The following is a 19,615-nucleotide window of genomic DNA, read 5'->3' on the forward strand; positions in this document are numbered from 1 at the left end:
GTAAATGTTTCAGCTCTGGTGACGCTTCAGTTCTGAGGAAGGCTCACCGGACCTGAAACATTAACTCTGATGTTTTCTTCACAGATGCTGCCAGGCCTGCTGAGCTTCTCCAGTAACTTTGTTTTAGTTCCTGATTCACAGCACCCTCAGTTCTTTAGTTTTTTATCTCCTATTTCTAGACTCATCACAAGAAGAAGCATTTCCATGCCCAATTTGCCGAGATCCTTCAGGATCTTATGCAGTTCATTCAGGTCACTGTTTGCTGTTTAAACTCCAGTGGAAAGCAGCCCAGCCTGACCAAACTATCCTCATTACACAATCCATTGGTATCAAACGAGTAACCTCCTCTGAGCAGAGTTTAATGCATTTTACATGCTTCCCTAAATAATCGCACTGCAAGTGTTCACAGCATTTGAGATGTGGCCTCACCATTGCCCCATATAACTGAAGTTTAACTTCCTTGCTTTACATTCATCTCCTCTCGATAGAGAATAGCACCCGAATATCTTTCTTAATTAATTGCTGCACCTTCACATTAATGTTCGCCGTTTGTGCATTGAACCACCTGGACCCCTCTGTACCTTCAAATTCTCCATTTGGGCAATAATAGTTTTTATATTTTTGAAATCGGGTTTAAATAAACTATAAAGCCCAATTTCTTCCCCCATTTAACTCTTCTGTTTTCATCTGTAAGGCTCCCAGCACTTTCCCACACTAGTTGCAATGTCCATTGGAAATACTGTGGCGAGTGGAGATTGAGTCAACAGATTGGGCAGCTTGGCGAGGGGTCAGTAAACCAGGATTTGGGCACAAACTGCAAGGGAAACAATGGAAATATAATCCTACTTCCACGCCTCACTGGAACAGACTTATTCCCCATCAGTGCCCATAGTTCACAATGTGGCATGCCCCCAAGTCACTACTTCTCCAATGCCCCTATTGTAGCCAGTACCCCTCTCTCGGATGACCTCCACACTTTTTAAAGCAGCTTCTCACCAGACTTTTATGGAGTTTGTCTTTCTATAGTCCTTCATTTTGATTTTCATTGATGGAGTGTGGGTGTCTTTGGAAATCCTTGTGTTTATTGCCCACTGAAGTTGGGCTTCACACTGTTGTTGTTATTCTGTATTGCAAACCAGCCACCCAGCCAACTGATCTGACCAGTCCCCACTGATTTGGTCTAATTGGTTGGCTTTCTCTGCCATTTCAGAAAATAGATAAAAAGTCAATCATATCATTGCAGATTGAGTCATTTAGACTAGCCTGGATAAGGATCACAGATTTCCTTCCCTAAAATACTTTAGTGATCCAGACTGTAGTTTCACTGTCACCATTACAGACACTGTGATTAGTCCTTCTTGTTTGATTCTGACTATGAATTTAAATTACCTAGGCACCATGATGGAATTGGAAGAGATGTCAATTCCTCATTAAGCTGGATCTCTGAATTATCAACCTAACAGAGAACTGTCCTGCTACCCAGCCCTGTCCCTACCTCATCACCCACCAGTTTGTTTTATTATTTCATGGGATGTGAATGTGACTGCCTGAGCCAGTATTTACTGTCCATTCCTAATTGTCCTGGAGGAGGTGACAGTCAGCTGCATTCTTGAGCAGCTGCAGCCCATGCGGTGTGCGTACATTTACAATGCTGTTACAGGGTGCCAGGATTTTCACACAGAAGGAAAGGCCAATGTAATTCAAAGTGCCCTTTGCTGACTCTCAGTTGGCTGTCAACAGTGCCCTGCATCATCTTCGTCTGTAACAGCTTCACCTAATTCCTGCTCAGTCATATGACAAATAGTCAATGACTTCTCGGAACATCTGATTAAGTTGTGACACCCTTTTCTCCTTCTGTACCCAAAACGTAGGAACATAGTAATTAGGAGTGGGAGCAGGCAAATCAGTTGTTTGAGTCCACTCCTCCATTTGACATGATCGTGGCTGATCTCATCCTGGTCTCAACTCGACTTTCCTGACTGTTGCCCATAGCCCTTTACCCAACTTTTCATCAGAAACGCATCTAGTTTTCTCTTGAATCTGTTGATTGATCCTGCCTCCACTGCAGTGAGTTCCACAGATTCACAACTTTCTGAGAGAAGTAGTTTCTACTCATCTTAGGTTTGAACCTACCTCGTCTCATTCTACATCTAAAACAGGCAACACTCAAGTGATTTAAAGTCATCCTCAATGAGTAACTGAGTGTTAAAATACTCCTTCTGCTGTTCTGTTCTACAAACTTCATTGGACGTCTCTACACTGTATACATCTCCAGCTTTAGGTTATCAAGCAGCTCACTATATTCTTCCAGTCTTACCGCTTGAAGGTAAATATTTTCACAGATTCCCTACAGTGTGGAAGCAGGCCATTTGGCTCATTGAGTCCACATCAACGCTCCAAAAGGATCCCATCTAGACCCACCCTATCCCTATATCCCTACTTTTCCCATGGCAAATCCACCTAACCTGTATAAATTTGGACTGTGGAGAGAAACTGTAACACCCAGAGGAAACCCACAGAGACATGGGGATAATGCGCAAACTCCACACTGACAGCTGCCCAAGGGTGGATTTGAACCTGGGTCTCTTTCACTGTGAGGCAGCAATGCGAACCACTGTGCCACCCTCACTTCAGGATATACCCACCTTCAATTCCAACATAAAGTATTCATCTGTAGCACAAGGATCTAGTCATCTCCACTCTTCCCCACAACACCCCCACTCTCTCCAGTCTTCAAAGATCTCTCTGTCTGAGATACTTTGTGGATGCACAAACAGAGTAGGTGTATATGATTCTACAGTTTGCTGTTTAACCTCCTCAGCCTGTTACAATACTCCACTTTCTGTTTCCAGTCCCAGGTTGTGCCTTGGCTCAACGCTGACTTCACATTTTCTTCATTTGCCTTGGCAGTTTGCGATTATTAGTAAAACAGGCTTTTGACGCATCATAAAGACAGTAAGGATATACTAAGATCATGATTCAAGAAAACTGAATCACTTATTCCATCACCCATTCTCAGACCACAGCATAGAACAAAACAAGTTTTCATCAACATTAGTGTGTTTTCAAGGAGAGCTTTGTGGCACCAATATCTAAAATCAGCAATTCCCATTCACTGCACAGAAAGTCCTGACGGTGCTGGCCCACAATGATATAATCTGTCTTATTATAGTTACAAATTGTCCTGTGGTATTTCCAGGCCTTCAGAACATTTTGATTTGATTAGTTCAGTCAGTGATAAATGTGGCAATGACTTCATCTGAATGGGACTTCTCCACAGAGCGTGTGCTTTCTCAACCAGATCTTTGGAGAAAGTCATTTCTTCCTTCAGTTCCTCCTGCCCACTATGTATAAGACTCTGCACTGGCATACCGAAACTTCTGTGGAGTAGGAGTTTGAAAAGGTGACTCAATGCTCTGTACTTCTGGTCATCAATCTGCAACAATTGTTTTCAATAAACCTCCTCCACTTTTGTACCTTATCCTATCTATTGCTGCTCGCTGACCTACATTGGCACCCCTTCTGTCAATATCTCAGTTTTAAAAATTCTCATCCTTGTAAGGGCCTTCATGAAGGTCAGATGTTGAAAGAAGTCGTGACCAGTATCATCTGTCTTCAGGATAAAATTCATATTGTTTCGTTTAAATCCTTCCACAACCTTGTACCCTCCCATTCTCTGTAATCTCCTTCATTCTACAACCCTCTAGGATCTCTGTAACTCTCCAAATCTGGCCTCTTATGCAGCCACCATTTTCATCACTCTAACAATGGTGCCCTAAAGTTTTGATCGTTCTCTCCCTAAGCCTCAATCACCCTGTAATCCATAGAAACAGCCTTTGTCAAGCTGTTGATCGCATCTTAATATTGACTTATGTTCCATATCTACTTATGTAACAATCAGTCAAATTTATCTTGATGTCACTCCTGCAAAATGCCCTACGCTTAAATACAATGTTGAGGACACTACATAAATGCAGGCTGTTATTGTTTAGCTTTGCTCTTAGACTAACAGTGATCCATTCATTCCTGAGTCATCAAGACAGTTTCTCTGATTACATCATTCATGGCAGTGAATACATTATTAATTTATTGTTTTATTTTCTTTTCTGTCTTTTATCCCAGGAGTTCTACAATACTCTCACAAAATTATCCACAAATGTTATCCTTCAATGAATGAACCCAGAGAGGTCTGCTGATGATGTATCCATTCTGTTTGTGATCATTGGCTATGATTAAGATGTGAACAGAAGCAATTCCATTAAAAATTCAAGTAACCTGTAATGATCCAATCAACCCAGCTGATTTTCCTCCTGAAGGCAAAGTTATACTTTTTAACCAAAGTTTCTTTCCTACAGTAATATTGACTCAATACAGCTTGTCAAATAAATATCCACGATAATTAGATTGAAGAAATGTTGGGATTGCCTATCAGTTCCAGATTTGCATGGGGTATAAAGGTACACAGTAGCACTGTTATCCTGTGCATTAAACTAGTAAACTAGGGATTTATAGTGGGTGCTCTTCTCTGAAATAAACAACTCAATTTAGTTGATGTTCATAGAGATGCATTAAATTCATTTGAATGCAATACAATAGCTACAGCTCAATTCATTCTGTAGTGAGCAGTGAGAACCTATAAGAGCACTTGTATAGAAAAGACACCATTCTACATATACAATGAAATATGGAGGGGAGGGGGGGCCATGTTGAAATGTATAACTTAATTGATACTGCAGTACACTAAACCACTACAGAGGGGGAACAGACAGAAAGGGTCCAACTTTGTTATCAATGTACAGGGGGACCCCAATTCATAAATGTCCAAGTTACAAACACAATACCATAGAGGGCTATAACTTCCCGTACTGTCCTGTATTGTGCTTCAACTTGTGTACAAATCAGGTTGTGAATGGACTCCAGGACAGAACTTGTTCATACCCCAGAGTCTGCCTGTAGTCAATTTTACTGTCCTGCAGAGCATTACAAGTTCATTCATTTGTGCAAATGAGCTTGGAGCTAAGTGTACAAGAAAATTCCCAGCAGAGCCCGAGCTGTAGTAAGTTATAAGACCTGTAGAGGGTGGTGTTGCAAGAATTTAAACGGCGCAATCTTTACCAGGGAGTAGGTTGGTGTAAAATGGCTGCCGGATGAGTGTTGAAAAAGATTTTCCTCCTTTTTATGTGGACTCAATAAAAGAGCAGCAAGAATAAAAATGGCTGTGGTAAACTCTTTCAAACTGACAACAGCTGCTTTCAGGTGGTTTTGAGGCATGACAAATATTTTGTGCATTTACTTTATGGATACTTCCACTTCAGTAAGATGTTAATCTGGCTGAGAAGAAAGCTGCTGTTTAGTTCCAACGCACCCAATCACACAATGGATTATAGATCCTATATAATATCGTATAAGTGATAAATCATTTAATCTGGAAACTAGGTTTGCCATATAACAGGGCCAGGTCAGGTTACGGGGAGATTATTTATTACTGCAAGGACAGGGTATGCAAATAGACCAAATTGACAAATGGCTAGCAAATGTGGCCCACTAATTCCTAACAGACTCCTGTTTATTAACTTGCATTTTGAAAGAATTCATCTGGACTTGAATACACTGCTCCAATTGCTACTTCAAAAAGGAAGTCAGCTTCTTCCGAGCATGACTAACACAGGATGCCTAAACCAGGAACGGAAGAGCTGTGTTTAAACACACACATGGCATATTTGTTGAGGGGATGACTGAATATTACCATTTCAAAAATATTCTAACTGGTTATGGCTCCTGGGTATGTAAGTACACACTATTCACCCACACATGCCCCTAAACATCTTGCAGCTATCTTATTATTCATTCCTTTAATGCTTTAAATCAATCAATTCTTGATTATCAATGGTATTGTTATTGCTGAATTCCTCACTATCAACCCTGGGGTTTTACCATTAACCAGAAACTGAACTGGACTTTAAATTTTTTGGCTGCAATAACAGGCCTGAGGGTAGGAATACTGCAGCGAGTAACTCACTTTCTGATTCTCCAAAGCCTGGAGTGTGATGGAATACTCCCCACTTGCCTGGATGGGTGCAGCTCCAACAACGCTCAAGAAGCTTGACACCGTCCAGAACAAAGCAGCCCATTTGAATGGCACCACTTCCGCAAATATTCCAGCCTTGGGCTACTGTCTGTGTGGAGTTTCCTCATTCTCCCCGTGACTGCGTGGGTTTCCTCCAAGTGCTCTGGTTTCTTCCCACAGTCCAAAAGATGGCAGGGTAGTTTGATTGGCCATGCTAAATTACCCATAGCATCCAGGGATGTTTGAGTTGGGTGGGCTAGACATAGGAAATGCAGGGGTAAAGGAATGGGATTGGGAGGGATGCTCTTCAGAGGGGCAGTGTGGATGTTTTGGGCTGAATGGCCTGTTTCCATACTGTAGGGATTCTATGATTCTATTCTATGATCCACTCCATCCACCAACGCTCAGTCAGAGCAGTGTGTATGATGTACAAGATACGCTGTAGAAATTCACCGAAGACCCTCAGACAGCACCTTCCAAACTCACAAACACTTCCATCTAGAAGGATAAGGACAACTGTTATTTAGGAACACCACCACCTGCAAATTCCCTTCCAAGGGAATTCTGATTTGGAAATATATTCTCCAGGCATTGCAGATGGATCTAACTCAGGAGGAGGCTTTTATACTCATCATGAATCTGTTCTTTGAAAGGTCTTCCCTATCAGTACTATTCCCCTGCCCTTTCCAATAGAACTCTGCAAATGTGTCTTCAATCATTTATTCATATACATTTCCTATTGTTATTGGTCGAGGTACATTGAAATTAGCACCAGAAACAACAGCAAGACAGCCCTGTCAACTCTACAAAGTCATCCATTCAGCATCTGGGACTTGTACCAAAACTGGGACTGCTGTCCCTTGGACTATCCCGACAGATGATGTCCCCTCCACCATCATCATCTTGCTGGGTCTGTTCCTTTCAGAAGAAGGACAGAATCTCCAGGGCACTGGTGTACAATGGGGTGAGCTCACCATTGACTTCAGACCCCAGGGACTCTCATAGCATCATGTCAAATAGGGGCAAGGAAATACACCTCCTCCCACCCACCCTCCTGCAAAAATTCCATCCCCTATTCCCAATTCCTCCGCCTCCGCCGCATCTGCTCCCACGATAAGACATTCCACTCCCGCACATCGCAGATGTCCAAGTTCTTTAAGGACCGCAACTTTCCCCCCACAATGATCGAGAACGCCCCTGACCGCGTCTCCCGTATTTCCCGCAACACATCCCTCACACCCCGCCCCCGCCACAACCGCCCCAAGAGGATCCCCCTCGTTCTCACACACCACCCTACCAACCTCCGGATACAACGCATTATCCTCCGACACTTCCTCCATTTACAATCCGACCCCACCACCCAAGACATTTTTCCATCCCCTCCCCTGTCTGCTTTCTGGAGAGACCACTCTCTCCGTGACTCCCTTGTTCACTCCACACTGCCCTCCAACCCCAACACACCCGGCACCTTCCCCTGCAACCGCAGGAAATGCTACACTTGTCCCCACACCTCCTCCCTCACCCCCATCCCAGGTCCCAAGATGACATTCCACATTAAGCAGAGGTTCACCTGCACATCTGCCAATGTGGTATACTGCATCCACTGTACCCGGTGCGGCTTCCTCTACATTGGGGAAACCAAGCGGAGGCTTGGGGACCGCTTTGCAGAACACCTCCGCTCAGTTCGCAACAAACAACAGCACCTCCCAGTCGCAAACCATTTCCACTCCCCCTCCCATTCTCTAGATGACATGTCCATCATGGGCCTCCTGCACTGCCACAATGATGCCACCCGAAGGTTGCAGGAACAGCAACTCATATTCCGCCTGGGAACCCTGCAGCCATATGGTATCAATGTGGACTTCAGCAGTTTCAAAATCTCCCCTTCCCCTACTGCATCCCTAAACCAGCCCAGTTCGTCCCCTCCCCCCACTGCACCACACAACCAGCCCAGCTCTTCCCCCCCACCCACTGCATCCTAAAACCAGTCCAACCTGTCTCTGCCTCCCTAACCGGTTCTTCCTCTCACCCATCCCTTCCTCCCACCCCAAGCCGCACCCCCAGCTACCTACTAACCTCATCCCACCTCCTTGACCTGTCCGTCTTCCCTGGACTGACCTATCCCCTCCCTATCTCCCCACCTACACTCTCTCCACCTATCTTCTTTACTCACCATCTTCGGTCCGCCTCCCCCTCTCTCCCTATTTATTCCAGTTCCCTCTCCCCATCCCCCTCTCTGATGAAGGGTCTAGGCCCGAAACGTCAGCTTTTGTGCTCCCGAGATGCTGCTTGGCCTTCTGTGTTCATCTAGCCTCACATTTTATTAGCAAGGAAACCTCCTGCTGTTTTCCAATCACACCCTCCTTACCTCTGCTGATAAATGCTCCTGCATTTTGCATAGCCCTGAGGGAGGCAAGGGCACAGAATGATTTCAGTGTCCATCACCAAGCCTAGCTTGGAAATACCACGATTGACCAAGGCAGAAACCACTGTCTGTGACAGTAGACAGTTGTTTTTGTAACAGGTAAATTGAAGAAGATGAGCTCAAGTATCTTTTCCCCTGCTGTTGATGCCCTCACTGGTTGCTGTAGGTTCAGTTGTGTCTTTTAGGATTCGACCAGCGTGGTCAGTAGTAGTATTATCAAGCTAGGCTTGGTGACAGATGTCGAAATCATTCCGTGCCCTTGCATCCCTCAGGGCTGTGCAATGTTAAGGAGCACCATTTCATCGTGACAGTATTGGTAGGGGCAAAGCCTCAGGGCAAAGGGACAGCTCTTTAGAACTGAGCCGAAGAAGATTTTCTTCAGCCACAGGGTGGTTAATCTGGGGAATGCATTTCCACAGAGGGCTGAGGAGGCCAAGCCATTGAGTTTATTAAAGACAGAGTTAGATAGGTTCTAGATCAGTAAGGCAATCAAGGGTCACAGGGAGAAGGCAGGAGAATGGGCTTGAGAAATGTATCAGCCATGATTGAATGGTAGAGCAGACTTAATAAGTCAAATGGCCTTATACTGTTCCTATCCGTGAAGACAAGTTTTGCCTTCACATTGAGGATACACCTGCCATGCTAAGTGGGGACTGCGAACAGATCTGGCAAATCAAGGCTGGGCATCCACGAGGATGGGGCCATCAACAGCAGGAGAATCATACCCCAACACAATCATCAACCTCATGGCCCAGGACAGCTGCTTGAAGGACTAAGAAAGTCTCAAAGCTAAGAAAGACTAAAGGTAACTGTTAAATAAAGGATAACAGTGTGGAGCTGGAGGAACACAGCAAGCCAGGCAGCTACAGCAAGAAAATTGACATTTCGGTTCAGGGCCCTTCATCAGAAAAATTTCCCACTCCTCTGATGCTGCCTGGCCTGCTGTGTTCCTCCAGCTCCACACTGTGTTGTCTCTCACTCCAGCATCTGCAGTTCTTGCTATCTCCGAGTATTAAATCAGGGAGTGGTGATCAGATGGTATCAAGACTTGATTTTAAAAAGTGTAATTTTTTAAGACTGGAACAAACTGAGTGCTACAAGGGAAGTCAGGGGAGGGTAATTCAGTTGGGTAGATGACCAGCAGTTTTTCTCAGACATGGCATCTGCCTGCCCACCCTATCCCATGACAGTGGAAGCCATCAACAAAGCACAGCTTTTAAAAACAGCTCAAAATGAAACATAAGCAGACAATGACCCACCAAGGGCCTGCCTTCAGGCAGAGTTCTTGTGTCAATGGGAGGCAAGGTCTTCAGGAAATATCAGTTACACTGGCAGTTTGGATCAGTTTCTGACCAACAGAAGGAAGTGCTTGGGCCAATATAACACTGCTCAGGTTGATGATTTTTGTGTTGGTTTGCTCACCACCTGCAGTATGCTCTTCAGGACTTGGTTAGGAGTGGTGTTACCAAGCCACAATGTGACAGATGTTGAGGCCGTCCAACCAGGCTTTATCATGTGCCCTCAGCACTTCTTTCAAGTGATATTCTGCACAGAGGAGCACTGACTCATCTCCTGAGGGAAATTGGAAAGTGTTCATCAGCAAAATGTTTCTTGCTCATAGTTACCCTGAGACTTCGAGATCTTGAAAGTCAATGTTGAGGTTCCCACGGCCCTCCTGACAACACCACCACCTCTGATCTAATGGGACAGGACAGATCCAGGAGGATCCAGATTGGCTCAGTGGTTAGCACTGCAGCCTCACAGCACCAGGGACCAGGGTTTAATCCTACCCTCGGGTGACTGTCTGTGTGGGTTCCCTCTGGGTGCTCCGGTTTCCCCCCACAGTCCAAAGATGTTCACGCTAGGTTAGTTAGCTATGGTAAATGTGAGGATACAGGGGCGGGGTGCAATGCTGTTTGGAGGGGTGTGCAGTCTCAATGGGCCAAGTGGCCACTATCTGCACTGTTTGAAGTCTGCGACTTTATGAATCCAGGTGTGAACAGGAAGATAAGGTTCTACCTGAATGACTAAAGGGAGCTGATTAGCCTGAGGAAAAGTTCAAAACAATATTGGCATATGTCCCCTGATGGTAGCGACAGGGACCCTGCAGTGTTGAATGGACCTTCATTACACCCATATCCAGCATCTAGGTGGGTAGCGAGCTTTGAGAAGATTTGTAGCTCAGGTTGAGGTTCTGGATGTGAGTTTGCTCGCTGAGCTGGAAGGTTAGTTTTCAGACGTTTCGTCACCATTCTAGGTAACATCATCAGTGAGACTCCGACGAAGCGCTGGTGTTATGTCCCACTTTCTATTTATCTGGTTAGGTTTCCTTGGGTTGTTGATGTCATTTCTTGCATTGGTGATGTCATTTCCGGTTCTTTTTCTCAGGGGATGGTAGATTGGCTCCAAATCAATGTGTTTGTTGATGGAGTTCCGGTTGTAATGCCATGCTTCTAGGAATTCTTGTGCATGTCTGTGTTTGGCTTGTTCTAGGATGGATGTGTTGTCCCAACTCGTATCCTCACATACAGATGAGGAAGGACACCACTTTGATTGGGACAACACATCCATCCTAGGACAAGCCAAACAGAGACACGCACAAGAATTCCTAGAAGCATGGCATTCCAACCGGAACTCCATCAACAAACACACTGATTTGGAGCCAATCTACCACCCGCTGAGAAAAAGAACAGGAAATGACATCACCAACGCAGGAAATGACATCACCAACCCAAGGAAACCTAACCAGATAAATAGAAAGCGGGACATAACACCAGCGCTTCGTCGGAGGCTCACTGTTGATGTTACCTAGAATGGTGACGAAACATCTGGGAACAGACCTTCAAGCTCAGTGAACCAGCTTACATCTGGAACAAAATAAAGACCCACTCTCTTGTGGACCGAGAGGAGGAGAGTGCTGTCTTGGAGGTGAAAGGAGGACGTCGGGTTGGCTGTGCACCCTTGCGACCAGTGGATCTTAATGCTGGCTTCGGCCTAACGCTGGTTCAGGGGGGCAGCCAACCTGCAACGATGGCTGCGGCAAGTGCTCGTGCCCCAGGTCAGGGGATCCGGAACACCATCCGCATTTCTGTAAAAAAGGTGGATGAGGGTGCACCTGTGGACTGCACCTTCTTCGTGAAGAGGGTCCTGTTGGACTGTTGTGGGTTCACTGCTGCGGACATTTACTGCCTGCAGGATTTCCCCGGAGGAGGTTTTTACGATGTAACCTTCAGGAGTGCCAAGCTTTGCAAGCGCTTCCTGGAGGTTTCCAAGGAGAAAGGAGGTGAGGGCCCCCTCTCTGTATTGACCGCTGTCCCGCTGTTTGTGATGCCAGCACAGAGGGGCCGTATGGTGACTGTACTCATGTACAACCCGCATGTGCCAGCAGTTGATGTCCTGACCTTCCTTGGAAGGTACGTGAAGGTGGAAGGGGACCTAACCGACATCATGGGCCCCTTTGGCATCTGGACCAGTAAGAGGCAGATCAAGGCGACGCTGAGGATGGGCGCGGACGGGAATGTCGCACACCCACCGTCCAGCTTCGTGATCGGCGGGAGCAGGGGCTACCTGACCTATGCAGGGCAACCTAAAGTCTGCCATGCCTGTGGTAGGTCAGGTCACGTGGTGGCCGACTGCAAAGCCACCATCTGCAGGGAGGAGGGACACCTTGCAAAGGATTGCCCACGAGAGAGAAGCTGCAACCTTTGCGGGGAAGGGGCCACCTCTATAGGGCATGCCCGCAGCGGGGGACCACCTACGCCCAGGTCGCCGGCAGGGGCAATGCAGGGCCAGCCCCCCCAGAAGAGAGGAAAGCACCAGGGCCCAGCAAGGACCCCACTAATGTGCAGGAGGGCCCAGCCCCGCAGGATGGGCCAGAGGCCAGCAAGGCGCCCCTGCAGGCTCCACGTGACAACCCGGAGTCGATGGAGGCGGTGACAGGCGACCCAGGGGAGTGGACGATGGTCCGGAAAACGAGGAGGAAGGTGCGTCGATGGGCCCAGGAATCGCAACCATCAGGCAGGAAGAGGCAGCTACAGGGGGGCTATAAGAGCTCCTCTGACGAGGGGGATTCAGAGAGGGCCCGCCCGAAGCAGAAGTTAAAGATCTCGAGGGAGAAGGAAAGCAGCACCATGCTTCCAGGTGACGGGAGGTGTCCTGAGGCTCCCTCCGACACCCAGTCAAGTGCCGCTGGGGCACTGGAGGACCCTCCGGAACTTCCAGGCGGGAAGGAGGAAACAGCGTGTCCCCAGCCTGACCCAGAGTAGGACCCTCCTGCCTCCAAACCCCTGACCGGGGGGGGATGCCACCCGGAAGACAGCACGGACGGTTTCCTCAGCCCGGAGAGCATCCAGCAGTTAGCCCATGCAATGGGCATGAAGGGACAGATGGAGGGGCTGGACCTTGGACTTGGGGAGGGTACTGTGGTCACTGCCCACAATGGGGGTACGAGTTGCGAGCATTAATGTGCGCAGTGTCAAGTCCACCGCAAGATGTGTATCCACGTTGGCCTACCTGACCACCGTCAAGGCGGACCTCCTGTTTCTGCAGGAGTGCGGGATACCACACCTCGGCAGGTATGGGAAATGGTCCGGCGCCTGGACCTGTGGGCCTTCGATCTGGTTGCGGGGTAACGACTGTCGCTCCTCGGGCCTGGCTATTCTGCTGCGGGGGCGCGACATCACCATCTCTCAAGTTCAGGTGGTGGTGGGGGGGTGCCTCCTAATGGCTGACATCACCTACAGGAATGCTCCCCTGAGGCTGATCAACGTGTACGCCCCAGCGGTACGGAATGAGCGGTTGGCCATCCTGCAGCAGCTTCCACCCCTGCTGGCTACGTCCAGGCCGGTCATCCTAGGCGGAGACTTCAACTGCATCATTGATGCAGATGGAAGATCCGGCATGGGGACAGCGGGTGGGGGGAGTCAACTGGACGTCACGTCCAGATTCATGATGGGCACGGTGAAGGACGCCAAGCTGCGCAACGTCTTCAGCACCCCTGCAGATGGAGCGCAGCGGAGGTACACCTGGTCACGGCCAGACGGGTCTATTCGCTCAAGGATAGACTTCCTGTTTGTGTCACTGGCGTTCTCGGTCAGGTCCACCGGCATCGAGCCGGTGTTCTTCTCTGACCACTGCCTCCTGCTGGCCGACTGTCACTTACAGGACGACCGGCCGGCCGGCAAGGGGACGTGGAAGCTCAACACGACTCTGTTGACCCTAGAGAACGTCAAGGAGCTTAAGAGGGAGTACGCCGGTTGGAGAACCGTGAAACCCCTCTTTGAGTCTCCGGGCGACTGGTGGGAGATGGTGAAGAAGAACATCAAGAGGTTCTTTGTCCTCAAGGGTGTTCGGAAGGCGAGAGAGAGGCAGGGAAAGCTGTCGCAACTCCAGAAAAGGGTGCAGAACCTGCTCCTTCTGCAGTTGATGGGGGTCGATGTCACGGAGGACCTCCACGAGGTGAGGGGCCAGCGAGCCTCGCTCTTCACCGTGGAGGCCTCCAGGATAATCTTCCGGTCCAGGGTCCGCTCCGTGGAGCAGGACGAGACGTGCTCGCGTTTCATCTTTCAGAAGGTGCACAAAGAGAGCTCCGTGCTTAGCCGGCTGAAGGAGGACGACGGCTCGGTGACGTCGTCTCGGCCCGACATTTTGAGGATCAGCAGATCCTTCTATGCCGGACTGTACGACATGAAGCCCACGGACAGCACGGCCTCCAAGTCGTTTCTGTCGTCTATCACGGAGGTCTTAGACGATGGCACGAGTGAGTGGCTGGACTGGCCGATATCCCTGGACGAGCTGACCAGAGCCCTCAAGTCCTTTGAGAGGAATAGGACTCCCGGAAGCGACGGCTTACCGGTCAAGCTGTATTCCGCGCTGTGGGACCTGGTCGGCCAGGACCTGCTGGAGGTGTACGATAGTGCGCTTCGGGCAGGGGAAATGTGCAAGTCCATGAGGAAGGGCATCATCACCCTCATTTACAAGAGGAAGGGGGAGAGGGAAGAAATTAAGAATTGGCGTCCCATTTCACTATTGAATGTGGACTACAAAATCCTGGCCAAGGTCATAGCCAACCGGATCAGGTCTGTCCTGGAGTCGGTGATTCACCTTGACCAAACCTGTGTTGTGCCGGGCAGGAAGATCACTGAGAGCCTCGCGCTCGTCAGGGATACAATCGCCTATGTACAGGACAGGCAGGTGGACACCTGCCTCGTCAGCCTGGACCAGGAGAAGGCCTTCGACAGGGTCTCTCATGCTTACATGAGGGACGTCCTCTCCAAATTGGGGTTCAGGGAGGGCATCCGCAATTGGATCCGGCTACTCTACGCCAACATCATTAGCGCAGTCTCGATCAACAGGTGGGAATCGGACAGTTTTCCTGTTAGATCTGGAGTCAGGCAGGGCTGCCCGCTCTCTCCTGCCTTGTTCGTGTGCTGTGTGGAGACCTTTGCCGCATCCATCAGGAAGGCCGTGACTATCCCAGGCAGCGGAGGCCTTCAGGTCAAGACTTCCCTGTACATGGACGATGTCGCCATCCTCTGCACCGATCGTCGGTCGGTGAGTAGACTATTGGACATCTGTGGCCAGTTTGAACTGGCCTCGGGTGCCAAAGTCAATAGGGGTAAGAGCGAGGTCATGTTCTTCGGGAACTGGGACGACCGCTCCTTCATCCCCTTCACCGTCAGGACAGACTACCTGAAGGTGCTGGGTGTTTGGTTTGGTGGAGCTGGGGTGTGCACTAAGACTTGGGAGGAGCGTATCACCTAATTGAAGCAGAAGCTAGGCAGGTGGACGCTCTGGTCTCTCTCCATCGCGGGTAAGAACCTGGTAAGAACAGGGACACCACGTACAAAGACCTGGGAAATGGGGGAAAGGGCATACCGAACGCCACCCTCGCCCTGACGGCTACCTTTGTGTGCGGCTGCATCAAGCTGTGCGTAGATCCTCAGTACGCAAACACCAAGTGTCACTACTTACTGAAGTTCTACCTGTTCCCGGTGTTGCGAAGGATGGGCCTGGCCTCGTTGTCGCGGAACGCTCCGAGTAGTTGGACCGTCCCGTACCACCTGTCCTTCGTGGAGAAATTTTTGAAAGGAAACACCTTTGACCACAAGGCCGTCAGGCAGTGGTCAGCACGTAGTATCCGCGAGACCCTTCGGGAAAAGGAGAGGGTGGATCCCGTCGTGTGGTTCCCCACGCAGACTGCCAAAGTCGTTTGGCAGAATGCCTCATCGCCAGAACTTTCAAACAAGCACAAGGACATTGCTTGGCTGGCGGTGAGAGGGGCTCTGCCAGTGAGATCCTTTATGCACGCCCGGAATCTCTGCACCACCGCACGCTGCCCTCGAGGTGGCTGCAGGGGGGATGAGACTGTCGATCACCTCCTTCTGGAGTGTGCCTATGCGCAGGAGGTCTGGAGGGGGATGCAGTGGTATTTGTCGAGGTTCGTCCCGAGCAGCTCCGTGACACGGGACTCCGTGCTCTACGGGCTGTTTCCCGGGACACACACAGAGACCAACATCAACTGCGCCTGGAGGACCATCAATGCGGTGAAAGACGCTCTTTGGTCTGCCCGCAACTTGCTGGTCTGCCAGCTGAAAGAACTGACCCCGACCGAGTGTTGCAGACTGGCGCACTCCAAGGTCCAGGACTACGTGCTGAGGGACGCGCTAAAGCTTGGGGCAGCCACCGCCAAGGCGCGGTGGGGAAAGACCACGGTATGAAACCCCTCGTCCAGAATAGAAAAAAGGGCCCTATCCTGTACCTGGGCCCAGCTGGCGCCTTCCCCAACTGGTCAGGGGGCCAACGGGGACTGTGCGGGGAGACGACTGCCGGGGTATTTTCTTTGCTTTTTTTTCTTCTTTGTTTGTTTTTTTTTCCTTTTAGTTGATGTATGTACCCCCCGGGTAACCCGGAGCGGCTTGCATGACTGGGTAGGTGTATAAATATGTTTTATTTTTTGTACATCTTATGAATAAAGTATATTTTTTCAAATTAAAAAAAAGTGATGAAATGTCTGAAAACTAACCTTCCAGCTCAGCGAGCAAACTCACATCCAGATCTAGGTGGGTGCTGGGTGGTAAGTCTGATTTTACTGTTACACTCTCTCATTACAGGTTGATACAGCTACTATTTCTGCTGGTCCATTTTGGAGATTGTACTTTGGAGTCACACTTGGGCCAGACTGGATAAAGGTGGCCTAAAGAGAGAAATTTTCTTCTCTAAAGGACATTCATAAAACCAGATGTATTTTTCCAAACAATCCTATCATGATTATTGATATTACCTCTTCAATTCAATTTTATTTAATTTCTCCACAATGGCATTTGAACGCCTGTCTCCAGCCATTAGTCCATGCTTTTGGAGCATCAATGAACTGGAGTGAATTGGAGTAAGTCACTCAGGAAGGAACAATTTCCAACTCATTTAGATTGAACCAAATGGTGTATAAAGTCCAGTTTTGAGAAATGTTCAAATGATCCGTTTGACCTCTGCACAATTTGTAAATCCATCAAAACTGCAGATTCAATGTTCAGGGTGCAAAGATTCTTTCACTTCCTCTCCCTCATTACACGTCAAAGATTTACATTTCAAATTGTTTGGAGACTTCTGATTGTACTTTCCAGTATGTACATGCTCTCTGAGGGAAGATCATTAAACCAAAACAGCAGCCAAGCAAAATGCTATTGAGAGATTGAATGTTGAAATATAGCTACAAGTTTGAGTGTAAAGCAGTTTCTAAGAACAGAGATTGAGTCGTGTCTGAAAGAAACAGAACAAACAGTGGCAAGTGATGAAAATACTAAGTGGATGCTGTTAGCTTGGCTTGAGAGACATGAAGAAATTTTCTCTTTGAAGGGTTGAACTCCCTAAGGGTTTTGTTCTCCCATGACCAAGATGCAATGTTTCTGCCTAAGGGATCTGGAAATGGAATGATGGAGGAAGTTGATGCATGTAAATTTAAATCAGGACAAATAAAGTGCATAAGGTCAGATGTTCAGGGATAGCAATTACTATATTGTAGAAGAGTAGTAGAAAGGGCAGATCCTTGGGGAGTCCAGTTAATGGGAAAATGGCTGGATGAACCGCTAACTGCAACACAAATAGACCGGAGAGGGAACGTACATAGCAATGGACATTGTTGTTGTAGGAGGCCTTACAATAACTTGATTAGGAATCTACAGCTGAATATCCCAAAGGCTTTGAAAAATCCATGTCTATGCCAGACGATTTACCAAAGTGTTCAGAGACAGGGATTTTGAGGATATTACTAGCAGATCAGCTACGCTGAAAATTACTGTATCTAATACGAATTAAACCAGAATAGAGGAATAAATAACAGCAGCTTCCTGAACGTCACTGTAGAGGGTGTTGAATTGGATCTGAAAAGGAAATGTGAGGTTTTGTTAGAAATTTAAGTAGAGCTCCAAGTAAGATATAAAGTGGAGTAAGATAGGATAGGAAGCACACTTCAGTGATTAGGTGGAAACAGCCATTTTTAGCACTATAAAGGGGATAGCTGCTGGAGTTGGTCAGTACATAAGAATCAGAGGATGGAATGAAGAAAAGTGGTTATCACAATACGACAGCTTGGAACAACAGAAAGGAGTGAAAGCAAACACATCTGGTTTAGTGTTAGAAGGAAAAGGTGAGTCAAAAACCATCAACTTTATCAATGTGATAATTTGCAAATGTGCCACTAGTTTGGATAAGCATGGAGAGGAAGGTTCACATGAGAAACAGCTACAGAGTGTGTGCCAAAGGGGCAGATTTACAAACGATGACATTTTTGGAAGAAAAGTTAAGGTTACCTCCTTAAGTATGAGCAGAGAGGGAACTGCTTTGGGAAGGTTCAGATTGACATCTGTGACAGGGAGATTTATTTTCAAAGAAGACAGTAATAGAACAGATGAAGCATTCAGTTCTGACAGAGAGGCAAAAGAGAGTGTTACCGTATAAAAATGGAAAGAACTGTAAATCAGGAAGAAAAACAGAAGTTGCTGGAAAAGCTCAGCAGATCTGGCAGCATCTGTGAAGAGAAAATCAGAGTTAATGTTTTGGGTCTGGTGACCCTCCCTCAGAACTGAGTGTGTTACCTTTTTAGCCAGTGAGAATAATATATTATCTCAAAGTGATACAACGCCTAGAGAGTGGACTAACATCCCTTCATCTCAGTTCTAGAAGGGCAAGCCCTGACTTTTAAAATAGTGTCCCTAGCTGTGGACTCACCTTCAACATCAAAACAGAGAATACTGTAGAAGGCCATTCAACACCTTGAACCTGACCTGATATTCAATGTAATTATGGCTGATCATCCAACTCTGTATACTGTTCCTGATTTTGCCCCATACCCATAAATCCCTTTAATTCTAACAGTTGTATCTATCTTTTTCTTTAAAACATTCAAGTGTTTTTGGCCTCCATTGGTTTCTGCAGTCGTGAATTCCACAGGCTCACCACTCTCTGGCTTATCCACTTCCTTAGACTGTAAGGCCCTGGTGCTGGGCTCCTCAGTCAACAGGAACATCCTTCGTACCTTTACCCTGTTACAATTTTACAAGGTTCTATGAGATCCTGTCTCATTCTTCTAAACTCCAGTAAATATAATCCTTACTGATCCATTCTGTCTTCACATGTTAGTCTTGCCATCCCAGGAATCAGTCCAGTGGGAGAGGAAACATTCTTTTCACACCCAATTTCTCAAGATCCTACATATTTCAAATCACGTTTCACTTCTCTAAACTCCAGCGGAAATAAGTGACCTGGCATTGGAGTCTTTCAAATCTGGAAGTAAAGCTGAAACAAATTAACTTAAGAAATATAGATTTAAGACTAACTAGTTAACTCTTTCAAAGCATAGGCATGCTGGGCAGAACAACCTTCTCTGATTTATCATCCCTGTTGTTAACATCACTGACCACTTTTTCCATCAGAATCAGCTCATCACTATCCAAAATTAAGAATTTCTTTAAACAAAAACCAAAATGATACAATACTCGGTATGAAGTCAGAATGAGAAATTTGGAAATGAAAAATCTAAGAACAATGGTGAGGATGTTACTGGAATCACTTCCATTAAGATGTCTGAGAATATTTTTGCCATCAAGTTATTGTGAAATGCACTCACT

At 47.3% G+C, this 19,615-nt stretch overlaps 1 protein-coding gene across 1 annotated transcript in view; it reads left to right on the top strand.

Annotated features, from left to right (window-relative positions):
- gnat1 (guanine nucleotide binding protein (G protein), alpha transducing activity polypeptide 1) overlaps positions 1-4,552 on the top strand; it is a 76,565-nt gene extending 72,013 nt beyond the window's left edge. Inside the window, exon 9 of the mRNA XM_059649772.1 lies at positions 4,123-4,552. The gene's annotated coding sequence lies outside the window, so the exon portion shown is untranslated. The remainder of the gene's footprint in view (positions 1-4,122) is intronic.
- Positions 4,553-19,615: the final 15,063 nt, after the last annotated feature.

The sequence above is a fragment of the Stegostoma tigrinum genome, chromosome 11, assembly GCF_030684315.1.
Source record: "Stegostoma tigrinum isolate sSteTig4 chromosome 11, sSteTig4.hap1, whole genome shotgun sequence".
Lineage (NCBI taxonomy): Eukaryota > Metazoa > Chordata > Chondrichthyes > Orectolobiformes > Stegostomatidae > Stegostoma > Stegostoma tigrinum.